The following is a 17460-nucleotide window of genomic DNA, read 5'->3' as shown; positions in this document are numbered from 1 at the left end:
AGCTGTGGTGAGCACCGAGGGTACACAGAAAAAGCAGAATCAACCCTGCCCTCGGGGATCTTACCGTCTAAAGGGGAGAGAGCACGGAAAAGGCGATTCTAGAGTGGGTGGCAGGCAGATGTAGGAGGGGAAGGTGTCAGCAGCTGGAGGGACTGGGGAGCTCCTGCAGCAAAAGGTGGGATTGGAGCTCAGGGTGGAAGGAATCCAGGACACTAAGAGGCATGGGGAGAAAGGACAGTGTCCCAGGCTGAAGGCCAGCCTGTGCAAAGGTGCAGGGGCTGGGAGCAGTGCGTGTGAAGGACAGTGAGATGTGAGAAAGCTGGAGGGGGAGGATGGGCCCAGGGCTGCACATGCCATCTCGGTCTTTTATTCTGCAGATAACAGGGAGACACTGGAGTTTGCCAGGTAGAAGGGTGCCATGGGCGGACCTATGCTTCTGGAAGAGCACTTTGGAAGTGAGTGGGAGGTGGATTGGAGTGGGGGGGCGACATGGAACAGGGAGACCAGTTAGACCAGGAAGGAAAGAAGGAAGGAAGGAAGGAAGGAAGGAAGGAAGGAAGGAAGGAAGGAAGGAAGGAAGGAAGGAAGGAAGGAAGGAAGGAAGGAAGGAAGGAAGGAAGGAAGGAAACTATTGCAATAGCCCATGTAGGAGGTGATGATGGCCTATAGCAGAGGAATGGCTTTATGAGAAGGAGACATTGGCAAGAAATTTTGTGAAGGAGAAATGACAATGATTTGGCAATGGGCTGGATATGTGGAAGGAATAAGCATAAGGTTACACCCTCAATGTAACTGCGGATCATATTCGGGTTGTGTCTAGTCTCTGGGAGGAAACAGGTGCCAAGGCTGGTTAATTTCTTTTATTCATTCAAAAGATGGAGGATTTTCCACTAATGTGGAAATCCCTTCACTGATGAAAATCCCAGACTGTTGAAGCCTTGGCAAATAGTCTTCATTAGATCCAGCCATCGAAGGAATCAGCTCTTGACCATGGATCAAATAATGGACAAGCACTTCTTATGGAGACTGGAGAAACAGTCTCTGCCCACAAGGAACTTATACTTCATTAGAGGAGACAACATAGACAAAAACAAGTATGTTCATATATGACCAATACAGCGTACTTTTTCCAAATACAGCATGAACAGCTGGAGGAATCAGGGCAGACTTCTTAGAGGAGGCTGTATTGGGACTGAGACTCAAAAGAAACCAGGGACTCTAAGAGATGAAGGTGAGGAGGTTGACTTGCCAGGTCTGGGAGGCAGCCTACAGGCACACAGCTAATTCATTCCTTGAGGCCCACTCTCAGATCATTTCTACCTTCAGAGGACTCACCAGTGTGTGTGACAAGGAGGTAGGATGGGTTTGGCTTTTGAATTTGCAACATCCACTTGTCACCACAGTGAGACCTCATGGGAAGATCTTAGTTGGGGGTCAGGGTTCCTTTAAAAAGAAATGTGGGCAATTTGAGGGTGCTGCTCAAAAATTCAGATATTTGGAGGCTGCCAAACGTCTGTGGTCTCGACAGTGCGCCCATCCATCTCCAGACGTACCATGATTCCCACCTCCTCTCCACTAGAACATTGGACACACACACCTTCCTCCCCACTCTGTCCCCGCCCTTGTTTGTCCCCAGCTCCAAAAAGTGACTTTTCATCTTCTATTGCCCAGAACCAGGCCTCTGCTACTTCCCAATAATTTCCAAATTATAAAAACAGCAATAACAATAATAACTATAATTTAGATAGTATTCTAAGATTTGCAAAGTGCTTTGCAAACATTATCTCATTTTATTTTCATAACAGCCCTACGAGGGTGGTGCGTTGGCATCCTTAAGGCAGACTTCCTTATCTGCCCAGTTGTTACAATTTTACCCCCTCCCCATTCCTTTGGATTGACTTTGCATGCATTCATAACCCCTTATGTGCATATGTGTGGTTTCTTCTTGCTTACTTGCTTTGCTCAAGCTTTGAAGCCCAGCTCACAAGGATATACACTATTTCATTAAAGGCTGTACAGCCTCCTGGTTTGTGGCTGGACACATAATCACAAGCAAGTTTGATTCAAGAGAGAGAAGGCAAAGGAGAGATCCTAACTAACTACTCCAGGGAAATTTGCCAAAGGAGCTCACAAGTGGGGGAATCCAGGAAAACCAGAAGGTGGAAAACCGTATACCTGGAGCCATAAGAGCTCTCAGAGGCCATCTATCCTAACCACCTCATTTGATTGAGGAGAAAACTGATGCCCACAGAGGCAAATGACTTGTCCAGCATCATAGAGGTAAAAAAATATTAGAGGTAGGATTTTAACTCATTCTCCTGATTCCAAACACAACGCTCTTTCTGCTAGGCTGTACTTCAGAGGTGAGGGAGCTAAGCTTTGAAGGGAGAAAAGCCTTTCTAAAGAAGAGGTGGGAGCATATTCCAGATTTGGGGGATGCCCTTGAACAGAGGCTAGAGGGGACAGGACAAGATCAGAGATCAGCTTGGCTGGATCATAGGTTATGTATAGGGGTGTAATATGAAGGAAGGCTGAGAAAGGTGGTCAAAGCAAAGGGCTTTGATTGTTAGGCTAAGGTGGTTGTATTTTCTCCTAGCAGTAACAGGGAGCCAGTGAAGGTTTTTAGTGCAAGTGAGGGACATAGTCAGACATGTGCTTTAGAGATCTTGTTTTGGCCTGGAGAGGAGAAAGGATGAGGTAAGAACAATAGATTCTAGAAACTATAAATGCAGGTAAAAGAGAGGAGAAGAAGGATAAAGTCAGGAGGCCAGAGATACAGGTGATGCAGAATACTGAGTGAGGGTGGCTGCAGCAAAAGTGGAGAGGGGGGCCTGCTGTAGGAAGCAGGATGAAGGTAGTGTCATCTGTTTCCTTGCTATGCACTCTTAGCTATTTGAATAATGTTGTTCAGTCATTTTTCCATTGTGTCTTACTCTTAGTGACCCCATTTGGGGTTTTCTTGGCAAAGATACTTGAGGGGTCTGCCGTTTCCTTATCCAGCTCATTTTACAAATGAGGAAACTGAGGCAAACAGGGTGAAGTGACTTGCCCAGGGTCACACAGCTACTAAGTGTCTGAGGCCTGGTTTGAGTTCAGGAGCAGGACTCTAGGCCCGGGACTCCATCCACCATGCCCCCAGCTGTACTATTTGAACAGCAGCTTTATTATTTTCTTCCTTTACCCCAAGGTAAGTTATGATGATGATTTAAAATGGACAAATAGGAACAAAGATTCTGAAGATTGCCTCCTACTAGAAGTGCTGGAGAAAGAAAAACATTGTGATGGAATGCTGGGGAAGGGGCAGAATCTGGGTATCACCACAGAGGTATCTAAGTCCCACATTTCCTTTGTCCTTGGATGAGACTTCCCGGCAGACATTCCTCTTCAGCACACACAACAGAGGACACTGGGTATTTTGCCCTTGAAACTGAGAATTTCTAGGAACAGGATCTTGTAGCCAGTCAGTCGGCCAGTAAGTCTTTCTGAAGCTCCTACTGTATGTCATCCACGTGACAAGTGCTAAAGGCTCCCAGGCATTCTCTGTCATATCATAACAGAACACTTGACAATTTGCAAACTGTTTTCCATGTTAACTCAGAAGCTTGAGAAGCAGGTGCTGTTATTATTGCCATTTTATAGATAAAGAATCAGAGCTGGCAGAGGTTATATGATCACATGGGTATTAAGTCTATGAGGCTAGAATGGAACTCCCCTGTTCTTAACCTCGGGACCAGTCCTCTCTTCACCACTCTGTCTGCCACATGTAATCAGTCACCAGATCTCAGCTATTGTACTTCCTCAGTACCTCTCCCATCTTTCTCTCCTCTCTGTTTGCACCCAAGAACCCAGGCCTCTCACCCAGAAAATCCCAATGGCCTCCTAAGGGCCCCAAACTCTACACAACAGCTTAAGTAATGAAGCTCAAGCTGACGGCCTCTCTCCTCAACTGAAGAAACCACAGCCACCCTAACTGCCTTTTGGATTCAAGCGAAAGTCACCTGTTTGGCTTTCAAGTTCTTCATCATGTGTCTCTCACCTCCCTTTCCAGGCTAATGACACATTATCATTCCCTTCACACACTAGACGGACCAGTCAAACTGGTCTTTCTCTGTTTCCTCAGGCTCGAAATGTTCTTCTTCATCCCTCCCCTCCACCCATTCAGAAACTGGAGAAGAGAAACTACACTGGATACCAGGACTGATGAAAGTAACAGGGGTGTTCGATCTAAAGAGAAGATGCAGGGGGCTGGGAGTGGAAGGTCTCTGTCTTCCAGCATTCACAAGGTGGTCTGTCCCATGGAAGAGTGATTGGATTGTTCTGCTTGGCACCAGGATGTAGAACAAAGAGCGTGAGGTGGGAGGTGCAGAGTTAGATAGTAGTGGTTGTAGAAGTACCATGTTTCCCGATAATAAAACCTATCCCAAAAATAAGCCCTCCCCTTACTGTGTAAGATTCCTCTAAAATAAGCCCTCCCCCGAAAATAAGCCCTATTGAGATTGCTACTGTAGTGAAGGTGATCCCCTGCGCTACACGCTACATTACGGTACCCTCTGTATGCACCGTCCGTTCCCCCCGGGTGAAACGCACGCCGCGCTCCGAGCTGCATCCAATCAGAGCTGCAGCAGTGAGCGCATCATCCTGTTCTTCCCCAGTGATTTGCTTATTGAATAAAGGTACATTTTTTGTTTACATTTACCTGTTTATTAAAATTGCTGTCAATGTTCATTAAAATAAGCTCTCCCTTGAAAATAAGCCCTCTGGTGTTTTTCTGTCCAAAAAAATAATAAGACAGTGTCTTATTATCAGGGAAACATGGTAGTAGTGTCATTACTACTAGTAGTAGGAATAGTAGTTACTAGGAGTAGATAAACATTTATAAAGTACCTACTATGCCCCAGGTACTATGCTATGCATTGCATAGATGATTAATAGATAGAAGTACAGATAGATAGGTAGATAGATAGATAGATAGATACATAGATAGATAGATAGATAGATAGACAGACAGACAGAAGGTAGATAGTTAAAAAAAGGAAAAAGTTCCAAACAATTAAAGCATTCCCAAAGTCCAAAGAGCTTCCTTGGGCTGTGGCAGGCTGTCCTTGATTGGAAGTCTTTGAGCAGAGGTGGGGTGGGGGGGGGTTGCTGTTCAGGTGGGGATTGGAGAAGCGTCATACCTCTGAACTTGGAGAATAGTGTCCTGGGTTCAAATCCTTCCTCTGAAAGTACCTGTGTGATTCCAGCAACTCATTTCCCTTCTCTGGGTCTCAGTTTCCTCATTTGTAAATTAAGGGGGCTGGATAAGTTAATTTCTGAGGTCCCTTCCAGGTTTGGATCTATGCCTGGCTGGCATAGTCCATGGACTGATAATGTTAGAGTTTGAAGTTCTGAGTTTGAATTATGCCTCAGAACTTAGCTGTGTGACCCTGGGCAAATCAACTAATCTATCTTAACCTCTCCTTATCTATCAAGTACAGATCTTAATAGTACCTACCTCACAGGTTAATGTAAGGATATAATGGTGAAAACTACCACCACTACCATAGACAATAATATTAATAATAACATTTATATAGCACTTTAGGAATTATGAAGTACTTTACATATATTATCTGATTTGATTAAATGATACAACATAAATGCAATACTTTTTGATCAGAGGAGATAATACATGTAAAGTGATTTGTAAACCTTAAAACTAATATTTATATAAATCATTCTGTAGTTATTATTTTGCTGTTATCATCCAGATATTATTAAATTGTTTTATTTTACTACCATTACTCTGTGATTACTTTTCTATTATGATTCTCCTGTTAATATTTTATGACTTATATTTTATGATCATTTTATTATTCTGTGATTTTAGTAAAAGACCAAAGGAAACTGGGTTCTCTCGTACTCTGAGTTGACAGCACTTAGATAGCTCTGGATTGATTTCCGGGCTCTTCCATTTCCTATCAGTTCTGGGGGTCTGGGGTGAGGAAGTAGGAAGTTGCCTTATCTGAGGAGACCTACTCTCTAAGTATAGTTTGAAGAGAACATCCTTGCCTCAAATCTCATAATCCTGTCACATTCCTGAAGCTGAAATAGGCTACTACTTGAATAAGAAACCTGGAAAACTATGGCTTAAGGTAAGGGAGGCCTCTCAGACTCTTCTGCCCCATGGCTATCGGAATCTACCTTAAGAGCCAGCCATCCCTCTGGCCCAGGTCTGTCGAATGATCATTCTTCTGATAAGATGCTCAGCTGTAAGGTCTTTCCACCTCCAATAAAAACTACCCTGCTCAGATTTGGGGAGTCGCATGATGGGAAGAGATTTTACTTTCACTTTGATTTATCTCAGTTTCCTTTTCTGTAAAATAGGGAGGGTAATGTTTGCTTTACTCAACTCCCAGCCTTATGACAAGGAAAATAAGCCTCAGTCAATCGGCAATACGAATGCAAGTGTGAGGACCATTGTTGAAACCAGAATCTGTTCTTAAGGAATGAAGACCTTGGGACTGTCTTCCACAAAGCCAACACGATGACTTTGTAAAAATGCAGTGCCTTGCTCAATCACTTCAGTGGCTCCCCATTACCCAAGAGTAGTTGGCCTTGAAAGTCCTTCACAACCTGCCTCATCCTACCTGTCCAGGCTCCTTGCCCATTGCCCCCCATCATATATTCTACAGTCCAGTCAGACTGTCCTTGATCCCTCACAAACAATACTCCTTTCCCCATCCTTTGTGCCTTGATGTTCCCCGAGCCTGGAAGGTGCTTCCTCCCCCGACCCCTCTTGTCTTAGAATCCATAGAACACTGGAGTCAGGACATCCTGCATTCAAATCTGGCCTCAGATACTTACTAGCTATGTGATTCTTGGCGAGTCACTTAACCTCTGCTTGCCTCAGTTTCCTCCACAAATGGAGATAATAATAATATCTACTTCTCAGAGATGTTGTAAGGATCTAATGTGATAATGTGTATAGAGTGCTTAGCACATAGTAGGTATTGTATAAATATTAGCTATTATTGTTGTTATTTTTTCCAAGACTCAGGACAGGTGCCCCTTTCCACATGAAATCTTTCCTGATCACCTAGCCCTTAGTGCACCCCCCAAAAACAAACCCCCCAAACTACCCTGCACTGTCATCCTTAATTTGTCAGAATGAAATGTACTACAGTGTGCTGTCTTACCACAGGGGTGTTATTTTTTTAAAAGCCCTTAATAAAATGGACAAAAGGTAGAAGACTCCAAAAGGTGAAAATATTGCCAACACAAAAAAGAAAAGCCTTGTTATTACATGAGAACAAAAATTTGATGTAATTGACTGCAGTCTCCAAACTCTAGAATAAGACGGGATGTCAGAATGCCTCAATCCATGGTACAGAACATTACAAGATGCTCCGGTGAGATAAAGGGGTCAAAGTTGCATCAACTTCTGGTGGTTTTGCAAACAAGTACAAGGAATAGAATGCTCCAGCAATAGACATGAAATATATTTTAGTTTTGTGGGTTCAAGGTTAAAACAAAAACCACATTCCTCTTACAGAACAGCCATTCTGACAAAAGCTCCAGGATGATGTAAGGCCCTGAAAGAACCTGGAAATGAAGTAGATGGTAAAGAAATGTTCACTTCAAGCATTGCTCGGTTCCATTGGTTTAAAAATCTATTTCAACTGTATAATGTTAAAATGACTGGAGAGACAACCCATGCAGATCAGGAGATCGGGGTATGGCAGCTGGATCTCCTGATGTTTTGAAAAAAAGAGTCCAAGAATGTGGATACACTGATCAAAAAATGTTTAATGTGGATGTTGTCCAGTCCTTTCAGTCACACCTGACTCTTTGTGACCCGATTTGGGGTGCCCTTGTCAGATACTGGAGTGGTTGGCCATTTCCTTCTCCAGTATCACACGCAAAAATATGTACATGACCCCATCTGATTCTGGTAACAGTCCTGAGAAGTGGAGCAGATATTATAGCCTTATTTTATAGGTGAAGAAACTGAAATATTTTTCCTCCAACTGGCAAGGACTGGGGATACCAAAAATGAAAGCTGCTAATGGTGAGACTCAGGGGCTTGTTGCTGTTCTGTCATGTCCAGTTCTTTGTGCCCCCATTTGGGGTTCTCTTGGCAAAGATCCTGCAGTGGTTGACCACTTCCTTCTCCAGATCATTTTTACAGATGAGGATACTGAGGCAAGCAGGCTTGGCGACTTGTCACACAGCTAGTAAATGTCTGAGGCTGGATTTGAACTCAAGATGATGAGTCTTCCTGACTCTAGGCCTGGCATTCTGTTCACTGAGCCCCCCAGCTGCCCTCACATCCTCAGGACTCTGGATTTCCCATCTTACTCTTCCAAGTACAGCAGGCTAATTAATGTGTAAATGGGTTAGCTCTCAGGTAATAAGATAATATAATAATAATAATAAAACTCTCAGGGGTGCTTTGTGACAGCTTGGGGCAGGGTGGGGGGTGGGGGTATAGGCTAGGCAAATATTCTTGTTATCACTTTGCAGATTAGGAAACCAAGGCAGTGGGAGTTCAAGATGGCACTTGGGAAATTTCCTGAGAGTGGCCAGAACAAGAGAGGGACTATGCCTGACCATGGTCACATGGTTAGTTTAAAGTTAAAAGTGTAAATGATCTCTAAGGACTCTTAGAGACTATTTAGTGCAAAGCTCCTGTTTTATAGAACAGATCAAGCAATTTGCCTAAAGTCACACAGGGTTTAGTGGCAGAGCCGCCGTTCCACCCAGGACCTCCGATGACCCCCTGTGCAAGGCTGCCTGTCATGGATCAGAGATGGGGTTTGAACCAGTCTCCTCATCCCAGCTAAGCAGACTTTCCCTACTATACCTTGCTGCCTCTGTTCCCCTCCCCCAGGGATGTCAGAGCACACATCCTGTAGACAGGTGCACAGAAAACCTAAGGCCATGAATAGAAACCCTTGGAAATTTCATGCAGGCCAAGAAAAGCTGGGTCCCCAAAGCAAAGGAGGTTCCCGGATTCCTTCTCACCTCTGTCATTGTGAACTCTGGGCCATGTGATAGCATCTAAATGGGGGGAGGCTCCTCCCTGAAGTCTTTCTGGAGTTGCAGAACTGGTCAGAGCTCTGCACTTGCTGGAGGGTGAGGGCATCTCAGCAGCCATCTAGTGCTACAGGCTGCCAGCAAAATAAGAGAAGTTTTAACCTGGCTGGGACCTGAGAAGAGAATGTCAGAGCTGGGAGGGGCCTCAGAACAGGGAATATCAGAGCTGGTAGGGGCCTTTCAGGTTGGCTGGTTCCCTCACCTGCTCCCCATTCACCCCCATTTACCAGGTGTAGCAACTGAGGCCTAGAGATAAAAATGACAGAACCAGGAGGTAAACCGAGGTCCTCCAGCTCCCACGATGGCTCCTTCTCATTGTCTTTCGGTCCCTTGTGCCTCCAACATTCTCTTTGTCTCCTTCAGGTCATGGAACCAGCCCCCGCCCTCTGTCTATGTGCTCTGGCCCCCTGGCCCTTTGAGCAGTCCCTCTCTGGACCATTCTGTGAAGTCTCTCTTCACTCCAGGATGAAATTTTTATTTGTGCATCAACCACACCAAAAAGAAAAGCCCGATTAGGAGCCCAGTCCTAAGCTTGGCTGGCAGTCCCAAGTGGACACTGGCAGGCTGAGCCTTTCTTCTTTCCCTCCTCTTCCCCCAGCTCCCCTCCTGCAGTCCTGCCGCCCCAGCACCCAGTGCCTCATTCACAGTATTCTTCCATTCCTGCTTTGCAGATCCCAAGTCTGCCTCCAGTTCTGGAGTTTACAGAAGCTGCCTTGTGCCCTTTTCTGGAACTCGGATCCATCTATCCATCAATAATTCCAAAAGACTCCCCATTCAAGCCTCTGACCAGCTTAAACTTGTGTTTATCTCCAGTGACTTTGGTTGGCTTAGATCTGGAGAAGTTAAGTGGAAAGCACCTTTCCATGGGGGCGGCCACAAGATAAAGGGAAAACCCAAGGCACCTTCTAGCTCATTTCTAAGAAATCCTGTTACTTAGAAAACTGGAATTCTGATCTGAGATCCAGTTATGTAACAGGAAGCTGGAAGGCCCACTCCATTAAGAGGGAGGATGCTGAATGGGCTTTCAAAGCAGCTACCTGGTACTGTGAGTGGAAAGAGCTGCTCCCGAGTCAGGAGCACCTGAGTCAGATCTGGCCTCAGACACTTGCTAGCTGTGGGACCCTGGGCAACTCACTTAACCCTGTTTGCCTCAGTGTCCCCATCTGTCAAATGAGCTGGAGAAGGAAATGGCAAATCACTCCAGGATCTTTGCCAAGAAAACCTCAAATGGGGTCACAAAGAGGTGGCCATGACCGAAAAACAACTGAACCACAGCCATCAGCCCAGGTCTGCAGTTTCAGTGGTAGCAGGGATGAGGAACCTGCAGCCTTGAGGCCACTTGTGGCCCTGTAGGTCCTCAAGTGCAGCCCTTTGACTGAATCCAAACTTCATCAAACAAACCCCCTTAATAAAACAAAACAAAATAAAATAAAAAGATTTGTTCTTGGAAACTTGGACTCAGTCAAAAGGCCTTCCCCAAGGACCTAGGAGGCCACAGGTGGCCTCAAGGCCTCAGGTTCCCCACCCCTGGTAACAGGAATTCCATGGGCAGGAAGTCTCCCAATGTAGTCAGCACTTGATCTTCGTTTTATGAGCTAGCTAGGGTTGAATGCTTTTCTAAGGTCCTCCAGCCAGTATGTGTCAGTAACCAGACTCGAACCCAAGCTTTCCTCACTTCTCTTTCTCCACAGCAGCCCTCTGCCTCTCCAGTTTCTACAAATTACCTATTTTAAGAGTTGAAACCACAGCAACAAAATACCCAGACTTCTTAAGCTTTGGTATTAGTGAAGTTTGGACATGTTAAATTCTATCTGCTACAGATCGCAATGGTCTTAATGGACTTGTTCATGCAAGACTGAATTGATTTCCATCTAGCAAAGTCCGGGGCACACAAAGGCAATGGAACGTTCCCCTCATGCCAGATCAGATCAGTCCTCATCCAGCCTACTTCCTGTTAGCATTTCTACCCCAGGCAATGGTGAGAGTCCCGGGTTCCAAGACTGGCTTCAGTGGATGAATCCCTTCCCAAGTATTTATCAATCTCCAACTCCAGACTCATCAGAATGCCAGTTGCCCATGTAGGCAGGGTGGTACAGTTGCAAGTGTATTGACCTGGGTTCAAATCCAGTCTATTTGTCCTTTAGTGTGACCTTAGGAAAGTTACCTATTCTTTGTACCTCAGTTTCCTCCATCTGCCAAAAGAGGGCTGTACCAGGTGACCTCCATGATCTTATCTGGCTCTAAAGATGGTTCTATGAGCCAAGATGGCCAACGTTACTTCTGGACCACTCCCATCTGAGCTTCTGTGAGCTGGTGAGCTATTGAAGGAGCAGGGGCATCCATCATAGTTGACTTTTTCCAAGCCAGAATCTAGATCTTCCTGTCTGTTGCTTTGTTCTACCTGGTTGCTTAGCAGGTGGGGGCGTCTACTTTCACCTGAACACATCAGGGAGAAAGTTGGCTGGAGTCCGAGCCTTGTCAGGTCCTCACTGGGTAGACTTGGAGGACCATAAGTCCAGAGTCAGGTCATGGAGGCCAATCCCCTCATTTAACAGATGAAGAAACTCATAGAGTTTAGAGCAGAAAGAAGTTAAGTGACTTGCTCAGCATCACAGTGGCAGGACATGAACCCAGATCTTCCTGACTCCAAGATCTGCAGCCATCCACTACACCATGTTGCTTCCTCTTGGGAAGTACAATGGAAATCTTAGGAATGAGGAGACTGGAGTTCTTGTTTGGACTATGCCTCTAACTGGTTCTGTGACCAGCCTCAGAAATGAAAATCTCTATGGTTTCTTCTGATTCTAATATGGCTTAATGGGAAAACCACTGGTTTTGACAGCTGGAGACCTATGTTCAAAAGCAGTACAGTGGCCAGGGCACTGAATCCATAGTTAGATGAGCTGGATTCAAATCCTGCTTCTCGTACTATATACATACCTACCACCTGTGTGACCTCAGACAAGTCATAACTTCTCTGGGTCTCAGTTTCTTCCTCTGGAAAATGGAGAGTTGGACCAGATGTGTTCTGAAGTACATTCCCTGTTCTAAGGTATCTCTCACCCCTGACATTCCCTAGTGTTAGAACATGGAGTATGGGGGCTAGAACGTTCCTTAGATATCATCTAACTGCATCATATCACTTTACAGATAAGGAAACCAAGGCCCAAAGAGTTTCAATGAAATGATTTGCTTGAAGAAATTCTGTGAGATGCTAGTAAAGAGAGAACCAGGGTCTAGGTCTCCTAATATTTTATTTGATGCCATTTGTCAAAGTGAAAATTGTACAGGAGAAAATTCATGGAGATGATCTGGCCTCAACCATTTGAGAACAATCACCATTGCTGTGCCCATGAGGTTTTTTCTTCCCAGGTTATGGTTGGATGAACTAAATGAAAATTGTCTTGGGGTCCCCTTAGATAAAAGTATCTTGTTCTCAAAATTTTCTTGTCCCAGATTTATATAGTAATAATCAAAAGGTTTGACCTGATTTCAAGGGGCTATAAAAAGTTTTGATCTCCTCCTTCCTCTCTACCTCTCAAACTCCCTCTCTCTTTCTCCTCTTTCCACACAGGTGAGTGATGTCTAAAATTCTCATTGAGAGTTGAGTCTGAGATCTGGGGCTCAAGTGTGGGGAGAACTTGACTGCCATTCAGGATGCCTAGGTTTAACCCCAGTTCTGCCATTAAAGATTTGTGTGATGTTGAGCAAGTCACTACCTCTCCATGTCCCAGTTCCCTCCTCTGGCAAATGAAGGGGATTGATTTAATGTCTCAGTCCTCTTCAAAGTCTAAATTTGTGATCCTAGACACACCTGAGGACTAGGAATCCAGAGATCTATATTTTCATCTTGACTGCACCATGATCTGAATGTGTGTCCTTGGCCAAGTCACTTCCCCTCTAGTAATTTCAGTTTTCACATTTGTAAAATGAGGTGGTAACACTAATTAAATAAATCAACCCATGAGCATTTGTGAAACACCTTCTGTATGCCTAGGACTGTGCTAGGTACTGGGGAAACAGACACAGAAATGATCCAGGCCTTGTTCTCAGGAACTTTGCATTCAATGGAGAAAGCAGCAAGTTGGTCATTTCTCAGGTTTCCTCCAGCTCTAAAGCTCAGGAGTTTGTGGGTTTTTAAATCATAAAACAAAGGAGTTGAGGAGATTTTCTCTAAGGTTTATTCTCACTCTGTGATTACATAACCTAGGTTCTTAATGTCTAAATCATCTGGGCAAAAGTGGTTTGTTTGAAGATTAAAATAATAATTGAAAAAAATTATTAAGCACTCACCATATGCCTGGTCATTTGGGCCAACGTGATTTGTTTGAACTGTAGGATAAATGAATAATTGAAAAAATATTAAGAACACTATATGTCTGGCACTGTGCCAATTTCTAGGATACGAATCCGAAGAGCAAGAAGGTCCCTGCCTTCCATGAGCTCGTATTACCATGGTGGGAGAGGCAGCATGTGTAGAGGACTGGCCTCTTAGCATGGCAGGGTTTGGGTCAGAGGAGTCACAAGTCTGGTGGGTGGAGTCTGGGGCAAATGACAGACAGGTCCTTTTCTGGAATGGTCTTGTGCCCAGGACCAGAGGGGGCACTGGTTCCAGCTAGATTCCATGATCGATGACCAATCAGAAACATGAGGGTCAGGGGAGGGAGAGGGAGGCCAAAGAAGGTCTAGAGGCTGGGTCAGGCCGGTTGGGGAGGGTAGCAGATGAGTCTTTCATATTCCCATTCCACTTGTCATGTCGAACATGGCTCCCCTGATGCCCCAAGCTGGTGGCATGAAAACCCCAAAGACCAGTCAGTTGTGCTAATCTGTTACCAGGATCACGGAAGGGAAATAAATGTTCACTGGCAGTGATGCATCCTTCGGAGATTTGAGGAAGTATGCCGAGTTAGAGTAAATATTTGCTTTGGCCCGATGGACACAGGAAGTAATAAAATATTATTCTCTTTAACCCAAAACAACATGGAATTTTATGGATTGGGGAGTTCTTGTCTGTTCCATTCAATCCCCAGATTCCAATTGTCGGTCACTCCTGCCATCTAGTGTTCACTGATGAATTTACAGAAAATCTGCAACCCATCACTAAGCTCCAGAGCCCAGACTCAGGGAGAAGAGACTTAGGAAGAAATGAAAACTCACGTTGTCATGATGTTTTCATGTATACGGAGTGTTTTTAGCACATCCTCTGTGAATAGCTGACATTTATATAGTGCTTTATGGGCTTAGGAAGATAAAGGATCATGGAACCACAGAAATGATCTATTCCAACCCTTTCATTTTACAGACAAGGGAACTGAGGTCCAAGGTCACACAGCCAGGAATTCTGAGATCACAGGTCTAGAGTTGGAAGGGACCTCAGAGGCCATCATTACACCCTCATTATTTCATAGACAAGGACACGAAAGAGCAGAAACCTTGAGGTAACTTGACCAAGATCACACAGGTAATGTTAGAGTCCCTTGACTCCAAACATTTACTCTTGCCATTGGACCACACTGGAAACCACTTTGCTCTCAACAGAGCACAGATGATCAGAGGACATAGATTCAAATCTAGGTGTTTCCACTTACTTCCTATACAATATTGGATAAATTCACTAACTTCCCTTAAGTCTTAAACTTGACATGGCAAAACCAAACCATTATCTTTATTCCCAAACCCTCCCTTCCCGCCAAATTTCCTATTATCTGTGGAGGGTACCGTAATTCTTCTAGTAGCCCAGGCTTATAACATCAGGGTCATCTTCCATATTTGTCATTTCTACCTTTTTGGTTTCTCACACATATCCCTTCCCATTCATGAGACCACCCTCTCCTCCAAGAGGCCCTTGTCACCTCTCACCCAGGCTGCTGCAATAGCTTTCTAGCTAGGCTCATTTTCTCAAGTGAGAAGGTCTGTTGTTGTTTTAAAATAACATTTAATTTTTCCCTAATTACATGTAAAAACATTTTTAATATTCACTGGTTTTCTGTTTGCTTGTTTTAAGTTCCAAATTCTATCCTTCCTTCCTCTTTCCCCTCCCTGAGATAGAGATCTTGAGAAAGCCGTCTTCTCAAGTGTTTTTACTTCCTTTCCTCACATTCTTTTTCCAAACTCACTATAAATTAACTTCCATTTTCATCATTCAACTGAAATTGATCTCCCCAATATTACTAATGATCTCTTAATTGTCAAATCTACTGTTATTTTCTCAATTCTCATCCTGATGTAGGTTGTACGTTTGCAATGATGTAAAACATTTCCAAATTAGCCATTTTATATGAGGAGACTTGAACCAAAAAAAATGAAAGAAAGGAAGGAAGAAAGAAAAAGAAAGAAGAGAAAGGAAGGAAGAGACAGAGAGAGAGACAGAGAAAGAAAGAAAGAAAGAAAGAAAGAAAGAAAGAAAGAAAGAAAGAAAGAAAGAAAGAAAGAAAGAAAGAAAGAAAGAAAGAAAGAAAGAAAGAAAGAAAGAAAGAAAGAAAGAAAGAAAGAGAAAGGAAGGAAGGAAGGAAGGAAGGAAGGAAGGAAGGAAGGAAGGAAGGAAGGAAGGAAGGAAGGAAGGAAAATTGTATGCTTCAGTCTGTATTCAGACATCAGTTCTTTCTCTGGAGGTGGGTAGCATTTTTCAACATGAATTGAGAAGGTCTGTTTTACTAGATTGGAACAGGAGAAGCATCTAGTGAGGTTGCAAGGATAGATTAGGGACAGGTTGGGAAGGGCTTTAGAAGCCAGACTGAGTTTGCCAATAGGGAACCACTGAGGCTAATAGAACATGGGGATCGGGCTGAGACCTGCACTTGCTTAAAGAATACCACTAACAGCAGTGTGTAGGAAGGACTCAAATGGGGAGGGACTTGGGGCAGGTAAACCAAAAAGGAGGAAGTTATAATAATTTAGGGGAGAAGGGATGAGAGACTGAATTAGGTAACAGTGAGTGGAGATTAGGGGGCACACACAAGAGATGCTGGGGGGGGGGCGCGGTAGGAATGGTGAGATTTCTTTGTCAGCTAGCTGGATGTGCCGCCTCCCTCATTAGCCAGGCGCTCCTTAGGAGTAGGAATTCTGTCATTCTTTGTACCTACGTTCCCAGTGCCTAGCATAGTGTTGGTATATAGTAAGCATTTGACAAAAATTTGTTGATTGATGTGTGGGGCTCAATCACTCTACAAGCATTTATTAAAGACCGATTATGTGCTGGTGGTGTGCTAGGCACTGGGAGTACAGGCACAAAGAATAAAACACTACCTGTCCTCAAGGAGTTTTCATTCTACTGGGGGGGAAAAGAGGCAGAAATAAGGGAATGTATTTTTCCATAGAGAAGCTAGTTGGCTCCATCGTGCACAGAGTGCAGGCGTGGGTTCAGGAAGACTCATCTTCCTGAGTTCAATTCCAGCCTCAGACATACTAACTGTGTAACCCTGGACAAGTCACTTCACCCTATTTGCCTCAGTTTTCTCATCTGCAAAATGAGCATGAAAAGGAAATGACAAACCACTCCTGTATCTCTGACAAGAAAACCCCCAATGGGGTCACAAAGAGTTGGACAGGACTGAAAATGACTAAAAAACAACATATGCCATGTAGAAAGGTCCCAAGTAATCAATTTAGTCAGTCAACAAGCATTTTAAAAGTACTTACTATATGTTAAGTTCTGTCCTAAGTACTGAGGACACAAAGAAAGGTATATGGAGAGGATGTAAAGTATAGAAGACTGGAAATGTAGTGAGGGAATGGGTTACAAAGGGCTTTATGTGCCAGACAGAAAACTTTTACTGATGGCTAGTGGATATGATATAGATGAAGAACTAGAGGAAGGGAAGGGAAGGGAAGGGAAGGGAAGGGAAGGGAAGGGAAGGGGAGGGAAGGGAAGGGAAGGGGAAGGGAAAAAGGAGAGGAGAGGAGAGAGGATTTAGGAGAAGAAAGGAACCAATAGTGGTAAGCACTGTAGAGAGCTCTAGAAGTATGAGGATTGAGAAAAAGACAGTAGATTTGATAATTAAGAGATCATTAGACATATTGAGGAGAACAATTTTAATTGAATGATGAGAATGAAAGTCAAATTACAGTGAGTTTGGAAAAAGAATGAGAGAAAAGCAAGTAAAAACACTGAGAAGATGGCTTTCTCAAGGAATTTAGCCATGGAGAAGAGAGATAGAGGGAAATAGCTAGTGGGGATGATAGAACCAAATGAAGGGTTTTTGTTTTTAAGAATGCAGAGGACACAGGCATATTTGTGGGCATCAAGGAAGGGGTCAGTAGACAGAGAGATACTGAAGAACATAATAGAGTTGGGATGATAGTGGAAGCAATCTTCTGGGACTGAGGGGGAATGTAGAGTGATTGTTCTTGGCAAGGAGAATGGCTACTTCTTCATCCAAGACT

This window comes from Petaurus breviceps, unplaced genomic scaffold (assembly GCF_028583685.1).
Source record: "Petaurus breviceps papuanus isolate PSGF00001 unplaced genomic scaffold, PetGlider_PUasm1.0 208, whole genome shotgun sequence".
Taxonomy (NCBI): Eukaryota; Metazoa; Chordata; class Mammalia; order Diprotodontia; family Petauridae; genus Petaurus; species Petaurus breviceps.
This window is presented reverse-complemented; position numbering follows the sequence as displayed.